The 21,528-nt window shown below is 42.8% G+C and overlaps 1 long non-coding RNA gene across 1 annotated transcript in view; it reads left to right on the forward strand.

The window, feature by feature from the left end:
* Window positions 1-2,553: 2,553 nt before the first annotated feature.
* LOC128687628 (uncharacterized) overlaps window positions 2,554-21,528 on the forward strand; it is a 31,205-nt gene continuing 12,230 nt past the window's right edge. Inside the window, exon 1 of the long non-coding RNA XR_008406867.1 lies at window positions 2,554-2,852. This is a non-coding gene — a long non-coding RNA (uncharacterized lncRNA). The remainder of the gene's footprint in view (window positions 2,853-21,528) is intronic.

The raw sequence follows: 21,528 nt of genomic DNA on the forward strand, positions 1-21,528 counted from the left end.
AGCCCTTGAGAGGGATAACAACAATGTCTGTGGTCTTCCTTGAGTGGTACAGAGAGGGTTTATATAACGGTAGATGGACTCAGCCTGGCGGTAATTTAAGAAATTAGAAAGTTTGCCATCATTCTTGAGCAGCTCCTCAGGTTAGTAATGTCAGGTTCCAGCAACCATATGGTCGACACTCTTTTATTAACGTGTAGCGTTTTAGCTCTTGTTCGTCTGTTTATAATCCTCTAAAACACTTTCAGATGTATTTGTCCATACTTATATAACGAAACAGATAATCTCCAAGTCATGAAGTCATCTCTTTGACCACTTCATCTTAAATGAATTATTATAATCATAATTAAGCGCTAAACCGTCAAGGGTCATACAACATCTGAAATGAAAAACTGTTTTTTACTTCCAACAGACAAATAAATGTGTTGGTTTAGGCAACAGAAGTCTGAAATACCTCGTGAAGAGGAAATATCTTAAATGTGTTAATTGAAGAGATATTAAAGAAAACTGTCTTAAGGCGGAGAAAATGGATATTAACACTGGACCAGTGTTGTTGTTCCGTGAGGACGCTCGCTAATACTGCCACTTATGGCTTCAAGTTCCTTTTAATTAAGGTAAAGTACAGCAAGTTTGAGTTAGACAAAGTTTTTGCTTTAAATGCTATAATGTGCGGCTACCCTGATTTATATGACCTTATGCCAGCTTAGTGCTAAAATTATGTTCATTTACTTATGTTCCTACAATGGCGCGCGCGCGCGCGCGCACACACACACACACACAGTGTCAGTGTCACTGACATGTATAGTATGCAAAATCATGGAGAAGATTATCAGGAGAAGAGTGGTGGAACACCTAGAAAGGAACGATCTCATCAACAGCAGCCAACATGGTTTCAGGGACGGGAAATCCTGTGTCACAAACCTACTGGAGTTCTATGACATGGTGACAGCAGTAAGACAAGAGAGAGAGGGGTGGGTGGATTGCATTTTCTTGAACTGTAAGAAGGCGTTTGACACAGTTCCACACAAGAGATTGGTGCAAAAACTGGAGGACCAAGCAGGGATAACAGGGAAGGCACTACAATGGATCAGGGAATACTTGTCAGGAAGACAGCAGCGAGTCATGGTACGTGGCGAGGTGTCAGAGTGGGCACCTGTGACCAGCGGGGTCCCGCAGGGGTCAGTCCTAGGACCAGTGCTGTTTCTGGTATTTGTGAACGACATGACGGAAGGAATAGACTCTGAGGTGTCCCTGTTTGCAGATGACGTGAAGTTGATGAGAAGAATTCACTCGATCGAAGACCAGGCAGAACTACAAAGGGATCTGGACAGGCTGCAGACCTGGTCCAGCAATTGGCTCCTGGAGTTCAATTTCACCAAGTGCAAAGTCATGAAGATTGGGGAAGGGCAAAGAAGACCGCAGACGGAGTACAGTCTAGGGGGCCAGAGACTACAAACCTCACTCAAGGAAAAAGATCTTGGGGTGAGTATAACACCAGGCACATCTCCTGAAGCGCACATCAACCAAATAACTGCTGCAGCATATGGGCGCCTGGCAAACCTCAGAACAGCATTCCGACATCTTAATAAGGAATCATTCAGGACCCTGTACACCGTGTAACTAGGTGAGTACACACACACACACACAATTATATATATATATATATATATATATATATATATATATATATATATATATATATATATGTATGTATACATAGTTATAGCAAGGTTAAGGAACACCTCAAGTAACTTATAAACAAAATCCACGTTTGATTACATGCAACTAGAGAAGCATTGAGTTATTCTATGTTAAATACTGCACATATATTTCAAAGTGTAGCCTTAGTTATATTATACCATGCCCAAGATGCCACCTATAACACCTCACTAACACCCAGGTACCTACTTACTGCTAAGCGTTCTTGTTATTGTAGTTATTAGTATTAATGGAGAGGCGCTAAACTCTTATGGGTCACACAGAGCCTGGGAAGGGAAGAATCAGATTCGATCTAATGAAGGAGAGTATAGGTCCAGTTCCTTGGATCAAGAGTCCTTCCCTAGCATCAAACCTATTTATATCTCGCTGAGTCGCTGCCTTCACAGAAATCGAACACAGGTACACAAGACCATAATCTAGCGAGAGAGAGAAAAAACTTAGATCATTGAGCTACACTTCACCTAAAACTATAATAAAACTCTTCCAGACATGAGAATCCACGTTTATAACTGAAAATAAAATAAAGGGCTTTATTATTATTAAGTACTGAATTAGAAAGGTTCATACAGCGCTGCTAATGAATGGAACTCTGCCACTGATACAAGCAACAGAGACGTTAAAAACAACGGATTATTATATTCACGGAAGCAGCTAAGAAAATAAGGAAAGCTGGATAAATAGAGAGTCGGCAAAAGCTCAAAGAGGTCAGTCATTTTTTCTACGAAGAAAGTGGGTGCGCAGGAGCAGCACAGTCACTTACCTGTGCCATTTCAGTATTTTTATATTCATAGGGAAGCTCTCATCACGTAAGAGCTATAATGTTAGTGCTTTGGATCAAGGGCCATCCTTGAAAAAGTATTACCACTTTCATGGAGGGGCGCTATTACTCGTAGGGATCATGCAACTAGTTAGAAAATAGGAGGAAATCAGGTTCTGTTCAAGGAAACGGATGATAGGTCTAATTCCCTGGATCAAGATCCCCATTGTAAGAAGTGTAAATAAGAAGAGTTGCACCTTGAGCGTAGTTACAGCGCAGCTTTCACTTACAGCATCAGGACTATATAACCAGACACGAACAACCTAAACCACAGTTCTTCATCACTTTTCACAGAGTCAACATGGTGGCCTTCAAGCGTGTAAGTTTGAATTTATTTCTTCATCGTCGAAAAAAAAGTTATAGCGTGATACTTGTGAATAAGTGAAGGCTGCGTAGAATATATGGCAAGGTAGCTGCAGTAACTGCTTGATCAGAGACTAACGAGGGAGGAGAGAATAATAGAGGTAGAGTTAGTAAGGGCGGTGAGAAGTGCTCAAGGAAGTATAATCAGTTTGTGTAATAAATCTGTTGGTCAAAAAAATCAAGATGGGTGTAATGTTCAGTAACAAGAGACCACAGTCTGTATCCCGGCTGATAGATAAACTACATTTTAGCTACCACTGTCTAGATATGAATAGGGCAGCAGTACGCAAGCATAAAACTGTTTAGGAACTGATGATTAGGCACAGAATTTAAGGTATAATTGTGAAGCACTAAAGCCGTAAATCACACACCGCCCGGGGACTAAGAGGAATCAGATTTGATCCGAGGAGAGGGAGAATAGCTGAATCTTGGAGGACCAAGAGCTCTTCATTAATATAAAAGCCTCCCTCTGCCTTCCTTAACCATATACCCTGCCATAGTGCAGCGTATATGGTTAAGATCAAATATAAGGCCAGGATTAATTACGTTGGTTATTACATTAATAGGGGCACGGAGAGTGCTAAACCCGCAAGTTATAGTCTTGGAAAATTGTAAGTAACCAGGTTCTGTCCAAGGAAGGGAAGATCGGGGTCAATTCCATGGCTCAGGAGCCCCTCACAATATACAATACAACCATCTGACGAAGTTGTTAAATTAGACATATGTGCAACTCTTGGGTATCTTTATTGAGGAAACGTTTCGCCACACAGTGGCTTCATCAGTCCATACAAAGGATAAACTTGAAGAACAGGAGGAGAATGAGGTAATCAGTCCCTCAACCTTGAGTCGATGTGGTCAGTCCATCAATCAAGATTGATGGACTGACCATCATCGACTCAAGGCTGAGGGACTGATTACCTCATTCTCCTCCTGTTCAAGTTTATCCTTTGTATGGACTGATGAAGCCAGTGTGGCGAAACGTTTCCTCAATAAAGATACCCAAGAGTTGCACATGTCTAATTTAACATGTCGGTTCTTTGAACCATTCATCTACCATCTGACGAAGACCCTTCTAGCAGAAAAACCCGAGATTTGAATAATTTTTAAGATATGAAAATATACACTTTCTACCGACCCATACTGGCTTAGCGCTTCTTTTTGATTATAATAATAATACCGACCCATACTACTTATATCAAGTATAATGTTGAGTGCCATCCGTACAAGTAAATATTTTTTGCGAGGTACATACACAGCGTACCTACCTGATAGACCGTGCAGCGTCGACTGACTCCTGATAGAAGGGTGTTATTAATGGTTGTAAGGAGCCGTGAAGACTCTCCGCCGGAGCTTCGGGTTCCCATGTTTACCAAACGAATCCTTTTCAAATTCAAATTCAAAGTTTATTCTCTATAAGGATTACAATGCTGAGTTTACAGAATTTGGTTATTGTATTGTTTACAAGTAGTAAAATAATAATTACAGAGTGTACGACTAGAACACCTAGCATGGCTAGGCATTTCGGGCAGACTTAAATTAAATCTTAAGTTTAAAATATTACAAATTATTATTATTATTATTATAATCAAGGGGGAAGCGCTAAACCCGGAGGATTATACAGCGCCTGGGGGATGTGGAAGGCATTCAGGCTTAATTCGGGGAACTGGAGCACAGATCCAATTCCCTAAATCAAGAGCCCCTCACCAACATCAAGGAACCTTCCCTGAGGGAAAAAAAAATTATGAGGTAAGTTGGTATTATGGCTAAGTGACTAAATACTAGTTTGTGAGTTTAGCAATGTGAATGCTTTTGTTTTGGCACTATACATAGTTTCAGTTTTGGAGTATCACAGGCCAACTTATGACTAGTTAAGATTCATTATTTTGAGATTGAGATTGATATTTCTGTTTATGGTCAAATGGGTGAGTGAGTGTAAGTGTTAACCACCAGGTGGTATTCGTGTAATTAGTTGACAGGGTGTATCAGGGAGATAAGATGTTTTCTGATGGTAGTTTTGAAGGTGATGAATGTGTCTGCAGTTTTAGAATTTTCAGGTAGGGTGTTCCAGATTTTAGGGCCTTTGACATGCATTGAATTTTTGTAAAGGTTTAGTCGGACACGGGGAATGTCATAGAGATGTTTGTGTCTGGTATTGTGCCTGTGGGTTCTGTCGCAACTATCAAGAAAGCGTTTTAGGTCAAGGTTAATATTGGAATTTAAGGTCCTGTTGATATAGATTGCACAGTAGTAAGTGTGGATGTACTGAACAGGGAGTAAGTTTAGATCTATGAAGAGTGGGGGGGGGGGTGTTGTCAGGGATGGGATTTAGTGATTATTCTTACTGCGGGTGGGGTTTGATTATTATAATCAAAAAGAAGCGCTAAACCAAGGGTGGGGTTTGAACCCGCGGTCAGAGTGTCTCAAAACTCCAGACCGTCGCGTTAGCCACTGGGTCAGCTTGCCACAATAAGATTCATCCAACTAGGTATATTTCTACACCATAGGAAGGTTAGCATAGGCGCCACTGTGATCACAAATGAAAGTTTTTACAGACAAATCTCCCGCTAGCGTGGCCGTGACGAACTCTAGCTCAAATTTTGAGGCTCTCTGACCGCGGGTTCAAACCCCACCTGTGGTATGGTTTGTTTGCAATCGTGTCATTACGATTTCGTGAGTCGAATCATTTAACTCCACAATGGATACACCCCTCAAGGGAGGTTCCTTGACGCTGGTGAGGGGCTCTGGATCTAGGCAACTGGATCTGTGCTCCGGTTCCCTGAATTAAGCCTGAACACCGTCCATCCCGTCCCCAGGCGCTGTATAATCCTACGGGTTTAGCGCTCCCCCATGATTATAATAATAATTATAATAAAAAAGAAGCGCTAAGCCACAAGGGCTATACAGCGCTGCAGGGTAGGGAAGGAAGCGAGGGTATTGAGCGGCAGTAGGGGGGAGGGATGATCAGTAGGTTACAGAAAACAACGGGGCAGGGAATAGTGCGGGGGTAGATATAATAATAATAATCTACAATGGACATACTTTTCTCCTACGGACAATAAACTCTCGTATATTGTCATAACTTCTTCCAACTGTTACTTTAGGTTCACATCAAACAAAACCAAAGTACAAAGAAGTTAGTATTGTTATTGGTGTGTACCTGGAGTTTACCTGGAGAGTGTTCCGGGAGTCAACGCCCCCGCGGCCCGGTCTGTGACCAGGCCTCCTGGTGGATCAGAGCCTGATCAACCAGGCTGTTGCTGTTGGCTGCACGCAAACCAACGTACGAGTCACAGCCCGGCTGGTCAGGAACCGACTTTAGGTGCTTGTCCAGTGCCAGCTTGAAGACTGCCAGGGGTCTGTTGGTAATCCCCCTTATGTATGCTGGGAGGCAGTTGAACAGTCTCGGACCCCTGACACTTATTGTATGGTCTCTTAACGTGCTAGTGACACCCCTGCTTTTCATTGGGGGGATGTTGCATCGTCTGCCAAGTCTTTTGCTTTCGTATTATTATTATAATCAAAAAGAAGCGCTAAGCCACAAGGACTATACAGTTTTGCTTTCGTAGTGAGTGATTTTCGTGTGCAAGTTCGGTACTAGTCCCTCTAGGATTTTCCAGGTGTATATAATCATGTATTTCTCCCGCCTGCGTTCCAGGGAATACAGGTTTAGGAACCTCAAGCGCTCCCAGTAATTGAGGTGTTTTATCAATTGTCCATTTTATCTTTTATTATGCAGCATTCTTTTTCCCCGTATTTTAATAACTTGAGCATGCCTTTTCTAAATGCTTTCGGTCATCAATGGCTGTTGCATTATTATTATCAGGGGGAAGCGCTAAACCCGCAGGCCCGGTGGCTAAAGCTCCCGCTTCACACACGGAGGGCCCGGGTTCGATTCCCGGCGGATGGTAACATTCGACACGTTTCCTTACACCTGTTGTCCTGTTCACCTAGCAGCAAATAGGTACCTGGGTGTTAGTCGACTGGTGTGGGTCGCATCCTGGGGGACAAGATTAAGGACCCCAATGGAAATAAGTTAGACAGTCCTCGATGACGCACTGACTTTCTTGGGTTATCCTGGGTGGCTAACCCTCCGGGGTTAAAAATCCGAACGAAATCTTATCTTATCTTATCTAGGATTATACAGCGCCTGTGGGGGGATGGAAGGTATTCAGGGTTAATTCATGGAACTGGAGCACAGATCCAGTTCCCTAGATCAAGAGCCCCTCACCAACATCAAGGAACCTTTCTTGAGGGGTGGATGTAGCATCTTAAGACAGAATGCTACCAATAAGTTTACGTTTCGAAGACGCAAATTTGCCAATGTTCTAATTTAGTTAATAAACGTACGTAGTTGAAGTCAGAACAGTAACTGGAGGCCTCACCGGATCGGCTTCATTTTTGGATTTTAATTGGCCTGTTTAAGTGCCAATTTGTCAATTTTATCAAACTTTTACTTTCCATGCGATATGTTTTAATGCATAAACCGACTGTCTCCTAGCCTACACACTGATCTATATTACATGAAGCTATGAATTGTTATTAGATCTTATTATAATCATAACTAAGCATTAAGCCCACAAGGTATTGAACTATTATTATTATAATTATAAATCAGCGCTAAAAGGTAATGAACTATAAAGGTGTAACGTAGAAAAATTTTACTTACAACGTCTCAGTTCTCGTCTTCTAGCTCGGAAAAGATATGAAATTCGTTCCTTAAAATTGAAGAAACATTTGACTCGTATTATTATAATCAAATTATTATTATAATCAAAAAGAAGCGCTAAGCCACAAGGGCTATACAGCATTTGACTTGTAAGAATTGTAAATTATAATAAAAAAGAAGCGCTAAACAAGTAAGAATTGTAAATTATTATTATTATAATAAAAAAGAAGCGCTAAGCCACAAGGTCTATACAGCAGTAAGAATTGTAAAGAATTTGAAATATGAAAAAAATGCAAGTTAAGTTTCACGAGCCAACAAATTTCATATTTTCTTTAGTTTTTATGAGGGGCATCACCTAGATGTTTTTTTTTTCCGTCAGCGTTTTTTGCCTTTTACCATTGGTTTCAAATTTTTCAACAGTAATGAACTATCACTTGTGAAGGTTAATGGAAACATTGGTGTGTATGTGACCTCATCAGCTTGACGTAGATCATTTCCACTTCTGGCATCTATATAACAACTTGAGAATTATAATAATCATGGGATCGCTAAACCCATAGGAATTATACAGCGCCTGTACGGATGGGATAGAAAGTATTCAGGCTCCATTCAGGGAACTGGAGCATAGATCCAATTTCCCAGATCAAGAGCCCCTCATCAGCATCAAGGAACCTCCCTTGAGGGAATAACTTGATAAACTCCCTCACTTGATCGCCTTCAAATTACCACTGGTGCATTCTACCTAAAATTATTATAATCAAAGAAAGCGCTAAACCGATCATCCTACCTAAAAATGTTGGGATTATTGGAGTGCGCATGCATGAATTTACCTTTAAAATGGTATGATATTTTTTCCTATGAAATGACTATTGTACTTCATAATGGTTGATGGATTTTATATAGAGGATGATACTTTTTATGCTTAAGCTGTAGATTTTAGCCTTAACTACTGTCTCGCGTACCAGAAAGTCATATTATTATTATAATCAAAATGAAGCGCTGAACCTACAAGGGTCATTCATCGCCGACTAAAATGTCAGGGAGATCAGTGTCCATGGTGCACTAGTACACAATTTATAGTGCATTCAGAAAGAATGGGTCTATCTTATGGGTGCCTGTAGTAGTAGTAGTAGTAATTAATAATAATAATAATAATAATAATAAAATATATATATATATATATATATATATATATATATATATATATATATATATATATATATATATATATATATATATATATATATATATATATATATGCAAAACAATCATTGTGAAAGAGTAGAGAAATTCAAAGCTCTTTCGTGACTACTCACATCCTTGATAATGTGAGTAGTCACGAAAGCGCTTGGAATTTCTCTATTCTTTCACAGTGGTTGTTTTTGCATATTCTGATATCACCTGTTTATTGTGATCTTGTTGTATATATATATATATATATATATATATATATATATATATATATATATATATATATATATATATATATATATATATATATATATAGAGAGAGAGAGAGAGAGAGAGAGAGAGAGATGGGGTCCACCTCTGGTGTAAATTGTGGGACCCAGAGCCTCGGAGAAGTGGATAAAAAGGCTTCAAGGAAGAATATTTGGATTTCTTCCTGAAGCCGTTTGAATATTCCACTTCCCCTACCACCCCATCTTTTCATTCTTTTTTACTAATAGGTATATTTTATTACATAATATGGTACAAAAGGTTTAAGAGATACATTGTTGATATAAAGATGGCATACACAGTATATGAGATGTGAGTGATACATGTCTATTACATATTGTTACGCGTTTGTCACTGATTATAATACAAAAATCTCATCCAGCTCTTCAGAACTGGGGCGCATGCCCAAAATAGAGCAGGCATTACCCCTCTGAACAGCAGCGCCGAGTCTCTGGAACAGAAAACTAGTTACCCTGGGATCCCTAGTTACCCTGATGAGTCTTTTGCCTAGCTCCTAAAGGATCTTGGATGCACTCTTTTCCCACCAGCCAAGGGTCTCTGAGCCTATGGGAACAAACATATAATGATGGGCAAGTTCTCCATATTTTCTTAGACTTTTGGGACTCCCTGAAGCTGGCGGCTGCCCCTCCTTCCTCCCTGGTGTATTAGAGATAGGTATCAGCCAGGGTAGATGCACATGTGTAGTCCCACACCACCTGCTTACTGTGTGTCCAGGCTTGAAGTGTGATACCATCTAGACGCTTCTGGCTGCCATCAGATCTGCATAGTTGGGGTGGCTCCCTTATTGCTGGGCATCCGGCTGTTGTGAGGCTCCTCTTGATAATGTTATGAACCTCCTCATGTCTTGTAATCTTTCCCTCGGATTTACGGCACACAAGATCATGGTACCCTAATCGGTCTGCTGCTTCACTGCCACAAATGCACCTGTGTTCGGCGAGAATAGGGTCAGCAAGTCGAAGGGCAACACCAATGCGGATGGTCTGTGGGTCGAGCCGTGTGCCAAGGCTGGAGTTGAGAATGGCCAACAGAAAGTCCCCTGCATGATGAGCTCTCACTGCCAGGAGGCAGGCGCTATCCTCCCGTGACACACACTGAAGCATTGTTGAGGCTATTTTCTCCACTATCGGGCCATCCCAGTGCAACTGTTTGTAGTTATTGGTGGGAGCAGGTCTGGTTTCAGAGCCCATTAGATTATCCCAGATCATGGCTCTGTCAATGAACTTTTGGTCCTGGACTCCAATCTTGTCCCTAAGATGTTCAGGGAGAATTGCTGCTACAAGCCCTCTGGATGCAACGCATGAGGACAGAAAAGCAGGTAGTGCAATCTGTGATGACTTGCAGACACCAATGCCTCCTAGTCTGACTGGAAGTGTAGTTTGGTTCCACTACCCGTCTTCTAGAGTAAGGTTAAGTACTTTCATAAAAATCTGCCTCAGGATACCGTCATATTTGTGCAGTATAGGGTTATCGTATGAAGGTGCACATCTTAGGAAATATGTCAACCTGGGCCGACTCCATCACTCTGTGAAAGGGTACAAGGCATCGTGGGTGTCAAGATTGCCTATTCTTTGTTCCATTCTCCTCAATTCTTCCAATTTCTTCCTGAGGATTGTGTCAATGGCATTGCTTCCAGAAGTGCTCCAAAGAAGACGTTATTTGTAGGGGCAATGACTGATGCTCCTGGTAGTTTGGATCTCACTGCATTTATCACTTGACTGACTGAGATTTCACATTTGGATGGATTCAGGATGAGACCCATTTCCTGTCCCCTTGTCATCAATTGTGTAAGATCACTTAAGGGGACTCCTTTGTACCTGCTATTGTGCCAACATCCAGGAACCAGATGTTTAGCTCACTGGTCAGTCTGACTATGATTTCCCTAACTGCTATACAGAAGAGAAATGGTGCAAGAGAATCTCATGAAACAAGCGATTCTGAATCATTAGCAGAACTGTGGCTGGCCAGGACTCGATCTTGCGCTTCCATGCCCAGCCATGAGAACCGAACACAGTACGTGTCATTCTATCCAATGGACCACAAATTCTCACACACAAATTCCTACCCCTCCACAGTGCAAGATGGCAACAGTTAACCTCTTGCCCTGCATTTGGGTTGAAATAGTAACTCTCGAGCATTTTTTATAGGGTGGTTTTTGTGGTTTTAATGGACGTTTCTTCAGAAAACATACTAGTGAAATGGAGAAGACTGTGGAGGTTTGAAAACATTTAGATTTCTGTGGAAGGCATTATAATAATAATAAAAAAGCACTAAACCCACTAGGGTCATAAAGTGGTGCAGGGCAGGGAGTGTTACTGGATCATAGAGTATCAAGGGTGGAGAGGATAACAGAGGTAGGGTTAGAAAGGGCTATGAGGTGTGCTAAAGGAAGTATTATCAAAGTCTGTGTAATAAATTGGTAGCAGTTAAAAAGTCAGAGGGAGTTTGTCATAGGTGGGACCATCAACGAGGAGGGAAGATGAAATAAGGGTATTAGAACAGTGATGATGAAGGAAAATTCCGCATGCTCGTTGACAGTACATTATTATAATCAAAAAGAAACACTAAGCCACAAGGGCTATACACCTCGACAGTACAGTACAGTCCAGTAGAATATGGCAAACTGAAATTGGAACCGGACAATTCTCAGAGTGGAACAGGGTGCTTCTCCATGAGATACCCAGGAGTAAGACGGGAGAGCGTTCTCCCAACCCCGACAATGATGAAAAGGAGGAAGCCAATAACCTAAACTTGGTTTGATAATGTAATTTGTCATATCAGACCAGCGTTGTTGCCAATGGATGCGGTGATGGTTAGAGACTACAGGAAAAGTCTGAGAATGGAATACCTCTATATGAAACTGGGAGGTCATGTACTGCTGACTGCATAGCAGTCTGCCTGCTCATTGCCCTGAACATCAAGATGACCAGGTACCCAACAGAAAACGATTTATTTGTTTTTGCTGGTAATGTGGCGCAACCAAAGTTATATACGAAGAACTAGGGGATGAGGCGAAATAAAATTATTTAATAGCTTCCAAAGCACTAAAGGAGTCAGAGTCGATTGCAGATGTTGAGGTAGACACAGATGCAATACAGATAATTGCAACGAGAATTGCACGTGGAAGGAAATACTAGGTTCAGTTCCTTGGATCAGAAGCCCCTTTGCTGTGGCAAAGAACTACCCCCCACTCCCTTGAAGGGGTAAATAATTACTTGTATAATCAAAAAGAAGCACTAAACCTACAAGGGTCATACAGCACCGCCAGGCTGGGAAGGATGCAGGAGTAATGAGTAGCAAGAGGGAGAGGGATGATTATTAGGTCATGGAGTGCAGCAGGGCAGTGGATAGTGCAAGGGTAGAGGGTAGCAAGAGATCGAGGTAGAAAGGGCCGTGAGGAGTACTAGAGGCATCATCATCAGAGTTTGTGCAGTAAATCAGTTGCTATAAGGGGGTGGGGGCAAATATGTATTCAATTAAATGGTATTCATTGTGAAGCCAAGTACCAATATTTTTTTTTAACACATCAGCCGTCTCCCACCAAGGCAGGGTGGCCTGAAAAAGGAAAGTTTTTATCATTCACGCCATCACTGTCTTGCCAGAGGCGTGCTTACACTACAGTTATAAAATTGCAACATTAACACTCCTCCTTCAGAGTGCAGACACTACTTCCCATCTCCAGGACTCAAGTCCCACCTGCTGGTTATAAATTTTGAGAAAATTTGTGTACTGGCATTTAAATTTGAGTGATGTTGCTATGGTTTCAAACTAAGTTGTGGAGTCCATATATAGTAAATATTAACCCCTCTGAAAGTAATTTCACGATATTTAAAAAAAAAATTCTTCACCCTTCCCTTCTAAAGTTAACTTCATTCTTACCTACAGCTGCTCATATTTGTGCTGGTGGTGGTGGGCCTGGTGAATGCACTACCAGACGGCTATCCTAAGGAGGAATTAGGTAGAGTCAAAATGCAAATCTACCGCGGACCCAGCAAGGGTGAAGGCTACCACGTCTTTGCCCCTTGGGGCTTTTATGTCCAGCAACCTGAGGATTACAAGAAGGTTGGCTACCACTAGTTTAGGTATGTGACTGGGTGTCTAAGTATAGCTAAGCCAAAATAATCAATCTATATTTAAGTAAAAAGTGTTCAAGACGAGGTAGATGTGCATCAGATGGTGTACGAGTGATACTCATAGCTGCACCAGACAATTTGCATCAAAAAACTGCATTTAAAAAAATAAATTCTGCCACCTTTCTTATATTACATACTTTAAAATTATTGTATACGTGGGAAGCACCAAACTTAGAGGTTATACAGCTTCTGGGGGAATGGAAGGTATTCAGGTTTCGTCCAAGGAAATGGAACACAGGTCCAATTCCTTAGAACAAGAGCTCCTTACCAGCATCAAGGAACCTCCCTTAAGGGGAATGAAGATAAGAAAATGAAACTGCACCTCCAGTTAAGTACCAACAGTTCAATTCTACTTCTTTAGTGTTATGCCCTAAGTGCTAGAAGCAGCAGCTTTCACTCACTTTTACACAAAATGGTAGCACTAGTATACACATTGTATCATAGTATAATGTTTAACTAGTTACGTATTAACCAATTTATACATACTTCACTAAAATTATATGCTCTTCTGGTTAACCTATCCTGCTCCATCTTTTCTAAATGGCCAGACCATCTTAACAATCCCTCTTTTGTTCTCAGAATTATATTTTTTGTACCACCATGTCTTAGATCTTCTATGCTCTATAGAGGTGCACGAGGCAGTGGGTGGAATGACAGAAAGTAAAGCAGCAGGTGGGGATATAGTGCTGGAGTTGTTGGTGCTTTTATTTAATAAATGTATGGAAGAGAGTAAGGTACTTAGGGATTGGCAGAAAGCATGCATAGTTCCTTTCTATAAAGGCAAAGGGGACAAAAGAGTAAAAATTATAGGGAAATAAGCCTGTTGAGTATACCTGGTAAAGTATGTAATACAGTTATTATTGAAAGAATTAAGGCAGAGAGCAGGATCACAGATGAACAAGGCGGCTTTAGGAAGGGTAGAGGGTGTGTTTACAGTGAAACATATAGGAGAACAGTATTTAGATGAGAGTGAAGAGGTTTTTGTTGAATTTATGAATTTGAGAAAGGCATATGATAGGGTAGATAAGGGGGGCAATGTGGCAGATGTTGCAAATGTATGGAACAGGAGGTAGGGTACTAAAAGCAGTGAATAATTTTTATGATAGTGAGGCTCAGGTTAGAGTATGTAGGAAAGATAGGGAGATTATTTCCTAGTAAAGGTAGGCTTTAGACAGGGATGTGTGATGTCACCATGGTTGCTCAATATACTTATAGCTGGGGTTGTAAGAGAAGTGAATGCTTGGGTGTTGGCAGGAGGTGTGGATTAAAAGATAAAAAATCTAACACAAAGTGGGAGTTGTCACAGTTGCTCTTTGCTGATGACACTGTGCTTTTGGGAGATTCTGGAGAGAAGTTGCAGAGGCTGGTGGACGAGTTTGGAAGGGTATGTAAAGGAAGGAAATAAAAAGTGAACATAGGAAAAAAATGAAAGATTAGATATCAGATTGGAAGGAGGGAGTGTGGAAGAAGTGAATGTATTCAAATATCTGGGAGTGAACCTGTCAGCAGATGGGTCTATGAAAGATGAGGTGAATCATAGAACTGATGAGGGGAAAAAGATGAGTGGTGCACCGAGGAATCTGGAGACAAAAGAGTCATCCATGGAAGCAAAGAGGGGAATGTACGAGAGTATAGCTATACCAATGCTCTCATATGGGTGTGAAGCATGGGTGGTGAATGTTGCAACAAGGAGAAGAGTGGAGGCAGTGGAGATGTCGTGTCTGAGGGCAACGTGTGGTGTGAATATAATGCAGAAAATCCATAGTTCGGAAATTAGGAGGAGGTACGGGGTTACTAAAAGTATTATCCAGAGGGATGGGAAGGGGTTGTTGAGGTGGTCCAGACATTTCGAGAGGATGGAATTAAACAATGTCTTAGAGAGCTTATAAATCTATAGTAGAAGGAAGGCAGGGTAGGGGTCAGTCTAGGAAATGTTGGAGGCAGGGGTTAAAGGAGGTTTTGTGTGTGAGGGACTTGGACTTCCAGCAGGTGTACTCACCTAATTGTAGTTGCAGGGGTCGAGACTCAGCTCCTGGCCCCACCTCTTCACTGATTGCTACTAGGTCCTCTCCCTCTCTGCGTCCTGAGCTTTGTCATACCTCTTCTTAAAACTATGTATGGTTCCTACCTCCACTACTTCACTTAAGAACATAAGAACATAAGAACGAAGGAACACTGCAGAAGGCCTACTGGCCCATGCGAGGCAGGTCCAAGTCTCCTACCGGCTTAAGCCAATGCACCCAACCTAGTCAGGTCAGGTCACATTGACTTAAGGGAGGAACACGGCAACCGACCTGGTAGCACAAGCTATCAGGTCTAACTCACACCCACCCACATCCACTCATGTATTTATCCAACCTATTTTTAAAGCTACACAACGTTCTGGCCTCTATAACGGTACTTGGGAGTTTGTTCCACTCATCCACAACTCTATTACCAAACCAGTACTTTCCTATATCCTTCCTGAATCTGAATTTTTCCAACTTAAAACCATTGCTGCGAGTCCTGTCTAGGCTAGATATTTTCAGCACACTATTTACATCCCCTTTATTTATTCCTGTCTTCCATTTATACACCTCAATCATATCCCCCCTAATTCTACGTCTTTCTAGAGAGTGCAGATTCAGGGCCCTTAGTCTATCCTCATAGGGAAGGTTTCTGATACATGGGATCAACTTTGTCATCCTCCTTTGTACATTTTCCAGAGAATTTATATCCATTCTGTAATAAGGTGACCAAAACTGTGCAGCATAATCTAAATGAGGCCTAACCAAGGATGTATAGAGTTGAAGAACAACCTGAGGACTCCTATTATTTATGCTTCTTGATATGAAACCAAGGATTCTATTAGCTTTATTGCGAACACTTATGCACTGTTGTCTTGGTTTCAGATTACTGCTAACCAGAACTCCTAAATCTTTTTCGCAATCCACTTCCTGACGACTCTATGACTGAAGAAATACTTCCTAACGTCCCTGTGACTCGTCTGAGTCTTCAGCTTCCAGTTGTGACCCCTTGTTTCTGTGTCCCCTCTCTGGAACATCCTATCTCTGTCCACCTTGTCTATTCCCCGCAGTATCTTGTATGTCGTTATCATGTCTCCCCTGACCCTTGTCCTCCAGTGTTGTCAGTCCAATTTCCCTCAACCTTTCCTCATACGACATTCCCCTGAGCTCTGGGACTAGCCTTGTTGCAAACCTTTGTACTTTCTCTAACTTATTGACGTGCTTGACCAGATGTGGGTTCCAGACTGGTGCTGCATACTCCAGTATGGGCCTAACATACACAGTGTACAGTGTCTTGAACGATTCCTTATTAAGGTATTGGAACGCTATTCTCAGGTTTGCCAGGCGCCCGTATGCTGCAGCAGTTATTTGGTTGTGTGCCTCTGGTGACGTGCTCGGTGTTATGGTCACCCCAAGGTCTTTCTCCCTGAGTGAGGTCTGTAGTCTTTGTCCACCTAGCCTATACTCTGACTGCAGTCTTCTTTGCCCCTCCCCAATCTTCATGACTTTGCACTTGGCAGGTTTGAATTCGAGAAGCCAGTTTCTGGACCACATGTCCAGCCTGTCCAGGTCTCTTTGCAGTCCTGCCTCATCCTCATCCAATTTAATTCTTCTCATCAACTTCACATCATCTTCGAATAGGGACACTTCAGAGTCTATTCCTTCCATCATGTCGTTTGCATATATCAAAAATAGCACTGGTCCTAGAACTGGGACCCCACTTGCCACAGGCGCCCACTGTGATACCTCTTCACGTACCATGACTCGTTGTTGCCTCCCTGTCAGGTATTCCCTGATCCATTGCAGTGCCCTCCCTGTTATATGTGCCTGATCCTCTAGCTTCTGCACTAATCTCTTGTGGGGAACTGTCGAAGGCCTTCCTGCAGTCTAGGAAAACACAATCAACCCACCCCTCTCTCTCGTGTCTTACTTCTGTTACCTTGTCATAACTCCAGAAAGTTCGTGACACAGGATTTGCCTTCCATGAACCCATGCTGGTTTTCATTTATAATCTTGTTCCGTTCCAGGTGTTCCACCACTCTCCTCCTGATAATCTTCTCCATGACTTTGCACACAATACATGTCAAAGACACAGGTCTGTAGTTTAGTGCCTCATTTCTGTTTCCTTTCTTAAATATGGGGACTACATTTGCTGTCTTCCATTTCTCAGGTAGTTGCCCAGTTTCAAGGGATGTGTTGAAGATTGTGGTTAGGGGCACGCACAACATCTCTGCTCCTTCTCTAAGGACCCATGGGGAGATGTTGTCCGGTCCCATCGCCTTTAAGGTATCAAGGTCACTTAGCAGCTTCTGCACCTCCTCCTCAGTTGTTCGTATGTCATCCAACACTTGTTGGTATATTCCCTCTTGATGTTCCCTTCTGTGTTGTCTTCCCAGAGCCCTTCCTGTCTCTACTGTAAAAACTTCCTTAAATATCCTGTTTAGCTCCTCACATACCTCCTGATCATTTCTTGTGAGTTCTCCACCTTCTGTCCTCAGTCTGATCACCTGGTCTTTGACTGTTGTCTTCCTCCTGATGTGGCTATACAACAGTTTCGGGTCAGTCTTGATTCTCGATGCTATGTTATTTTCATACTGTCACTGGGCCTCCCTCCTTACCTGTGCATACTTGTTCCTGGCTCTGCAACTAATCTCCCTATTTTCATGTGTTCTCTGCCTTCTGTACTTTTTCCGTTCTCTATTGCACTTTGTTTTTGCCTCCTTACACTGTCGGATAAACCAGGGGCTCGTTCTGGTCTTCCCATTGTTTCTGTTGCCCTTGGGAATAAACCTTTCCACTGCCTCCTTGCATTTTGTTGTTACATATTCCATCATTTCATTTACTGGCTTTCCTGCCAGTTCTCTGTCCCATGGAACCTCCTGCAGGAAGTTCCTCAACCCTTTGTAGTCCCCTCTTTTATAGTCAGGCTTTTCCCATTCAACTCCTGTTACTCTCTCCACTTGCAACTCTATGTATTCAAAGCACAGAACCACATGGTCACTAGCTCCTAGGGGACTCTCATATGTGATGTCCTCAATGTCTGAACTGCCCAGGGTGAACACAAGGTCCAATCTTGCTGGTTCATCCTCCCCTCTCACTCTGGTAGTGTCCTTAACATGTTGGTGCATGAGGTTTTCCAGCACCACATCCAACATCTTGGCTCTCCATGTTTCGGGACCCCCATGTGGCTCCAGGTTTTCCCAGTCAATCTCCCTGTGGTTGAAATCCCCCATAACCAGCAACTTTGCTCTGCTGGAGTGAGCTCTTCTTGCCACCTCAGCAAGTGTGTCCACTATTGCTCTGTTGCTCTCTTCATATTCCTCTCTTGGCCTCCTGCAGTTCTGTGGTGGATTATACATCACTGCAATGACCACCTTGTGCTCCCCAGACTGAAGTGTACCTATGTAGTCCCTTTCTCCTGTCTTGTCTATGCCTCCCATTTTCTCAGATTTCCATAGTTTTTTTACGAGCAAAGCAACCCCTCCTTCCCCTCTGCCCCTTCTATCTTTCCTCATGATCTGGTATCCTGGTGGGAAGATTGGGTCTGTTGTCTCTGTGAGTTTTGTTTCTGTAACTGCTATGATGTCTGGAGACTTCTCATTGATTCTTTCTTGCCATTCCTCATGTTTATTCGTTAATCCATCCGCATTTGTGTACCAAACCTTCAACTTCTGTTCTAATACTGTAACTGTGGTCCTGGGGGAATACTGGGGTTGGGAGAGCAGGAGCCCTGGTGGGGGCCTGTAGGGGGTTGCAGTGGAGGTGGATTATTATTATTATAATCAAAAAGAAGCGCTAAGCCACAAGGACTATACAGCGCTGCAGGGCAGGAAGGAAGCGAGGGCATCAGGTGGCAAAAGGGAGATGAATGAGTAATAGGTTACGGATAACAGCGGGGCAGTGGATGGTGAAAGGGTAAAGGGCAGCAAGAGACTGAACTAGAAAGGGCTGAGGGGAGTGCGAAAAGTATCATCAGAGTTTGTGGAGTAAATCAGTCGTTGTCAAGAAGTCAATGAGAGAGTCAGGATTAAAGGAGGGTCCATCAGCAAGAAGGGAAGGTAAAGAGAGAGTAGTAGAACGAAGACGACGTTGGAGGTAAATTCTGCGTGCTCGTTGATAGAGAGGGCAGTCTAACAGAATGTGGCTAATCGATACTGGAACTTGACACTGCTCACAGAGAGGAGCAGGGTGCCTTTCCATGAGATACCCATGAGTAAGACGAGTGTGGCCAATGCGAAGGCGGGAGAGAGTGGTCTCCCAACCTCGGCACTGATGACAAGAAGACGGCCAGTAACCTATGCTCGGTTTAATAGAATGAAGTTTGTTACCGAGCAGAGTTGACCAACGTTGTTGCCAACGGGTGCGAAGGAGGGTAGCTATTGTAGCAAAATAGTCAAGAAATGGGACACCTCGATAGGAAATTGGTAGGTCATGTACTGCTGACCGCGCAGCAGTGTCTGCCTGTTCATTGCCCTGTATGTCGACATGACCAGGGACCCAACAAAAAACAATATCTTTATGTTTGGTAGAGATACGGCGTAGCCAAAGTTGGATACGGAGAACTAGGGGATGAGATGTATCAAATTTTCGTATAGCCTGTAGAGCACTAAGGGAGTCTGAGACTACTACAAATGATGACATAGGCATAGATGCGATACGAATAAGTGCTGCAAGAATGGCATACAGTTCAGCAGTAAAAATGCTAGCTGAAGATAGTAAATGTCCCCGCACGACGCTGTCCGGAAACACTGCTGCGAATCCGACGCCGTCTGAAGACTTAGAGCCATCTGTGTACACAGCAGTGGCATGAGAATGGGAATGGAAGTGATCAAGAAAAAGAGAGCGGGAAGCCACCGTAGGCAGTTGAGCTTTCGAGCAAGGGAGTGAGAAAGAACAGACCCGAACAGCTGGAACTTCCCAGGGGGGTAGGGAAAAGTGAGATGCTACATGAACATATAAAGGTGGTAACTGAAGGGAAGACAAGAGTGAATGTAGGCGAAGAGAAAAGGGACGGAGCAAACAGGGGCGGCGAACGAATAAAGAATGTCTACTAATATCGGTGACGATTCTATAAATGGAAGGATTGTGTAGATCGTGAGAGCGTACATAGTAGCGAAGGCAATGGGCATCACGGCGATCAGACAAGGATGGAACATTCGCTTCTGCATAGAGGCTCTCAACAGGGGAAGAGCGAAAAGCACCAAGGCACAAACGTAAACCTTGGTGATGGATAGAGTTAAGGCTAGAGAGAGTAGCAGGAGAGGCCGCGGAATAAATCTGGTCACCATAATCGAGTTTCGATAAAACGAGGGCTGAATGTAGGCGAAGCAGAGTTCGACGATCAGCTCCCCAGGAAAGATGAGCAAGGGTTTTAAGAAGGTTTAGCCGGCTGTGACAAATTGCCTTCAGAGAGGTTATGTGAGGTTTCCAGGATAACCGACGGTCAAAGAGAAGGCCTAGAAACCTGACTGTATCACGTTCGGGGATACGGGAGCCATAGAGGTACAAAGGATGATCGGAGATAACAGAGCGTCTAGTGAAAGTAATTTGGTGAGTTTTGGTACTTGAAAATTTAAACCCATGCGTGGTGGCCCAAGTGGAAACACGGTCGACCGCATGCTGGAGAGAAGCTGCAATAAGATGACAGTCAGCGCCTGCACAAGCAATAGCGAAGTCATCAACATAGAGTGATGACCAAACATTGGGTGGAAGAACAGAGGCCAAATCATTTATAGCAAGGAGAAAAAGTGTTGTGCTTAGAACACATCCCTGAGGGACACCTTCAGCTTGGACGAAGTCCGGGGAAAGAACATTATTGACTCGAACACGGAAATGTCTGTCAGTTAAAAAGTTCTTAAGGAAGGATGGTAGATTGCCTCGGAGGCCTAAGGAATGGGCCTGGGCCAAAATATTATACCTCCAAGTTGTGTCATATGCCTTCTCAAGGTCAAAAAATATGGCAATAACTGAGTGATTATTCGCAAAGGCATTACGAACATACGTATCCAAGCGAAGTAAGGGGTCTATGGTAGAACGACCCTTACGAAAGCCATATTGACTAGCGGAGAGACTGTTGTGTGTCTCTAAATACCACATTAAACGTCGATTTACGAGACGTTCCATCACTTTGCAAACTGCACTTGTAAGAGCGATGGGGCGATAGTGGGAGGCATCATGTCCTGTAGTACCCGGTTTGCGGAAAGGGAGAACAATGGCAGATTTCCACAGCTGGGGAAGAACTCCTTGTGCCCAAATAAGATTGAAGAGGTGTAAGAGGACTACAAGGGCTGACCGATGTAAATGTTGTAACATACGAATATGAATGTCATCAGGCCCAGCTGCCGATGATCG

This window comes from Cherax quadricarinatus, chromosome 11, assembly GCF_038502225.1.
Source record: "Cherax quadricarinatus isolate ZL_2023a chromosome 11, ASM3850222v1, whole genome shotgun sequence".
Classification (NCBI taxonomy): Eukaryota; Metazoa; Arthropoda; class Malacostraca; order Decapoda; family Parastacidae; genus Cherax; species Cherax quadricarinatus.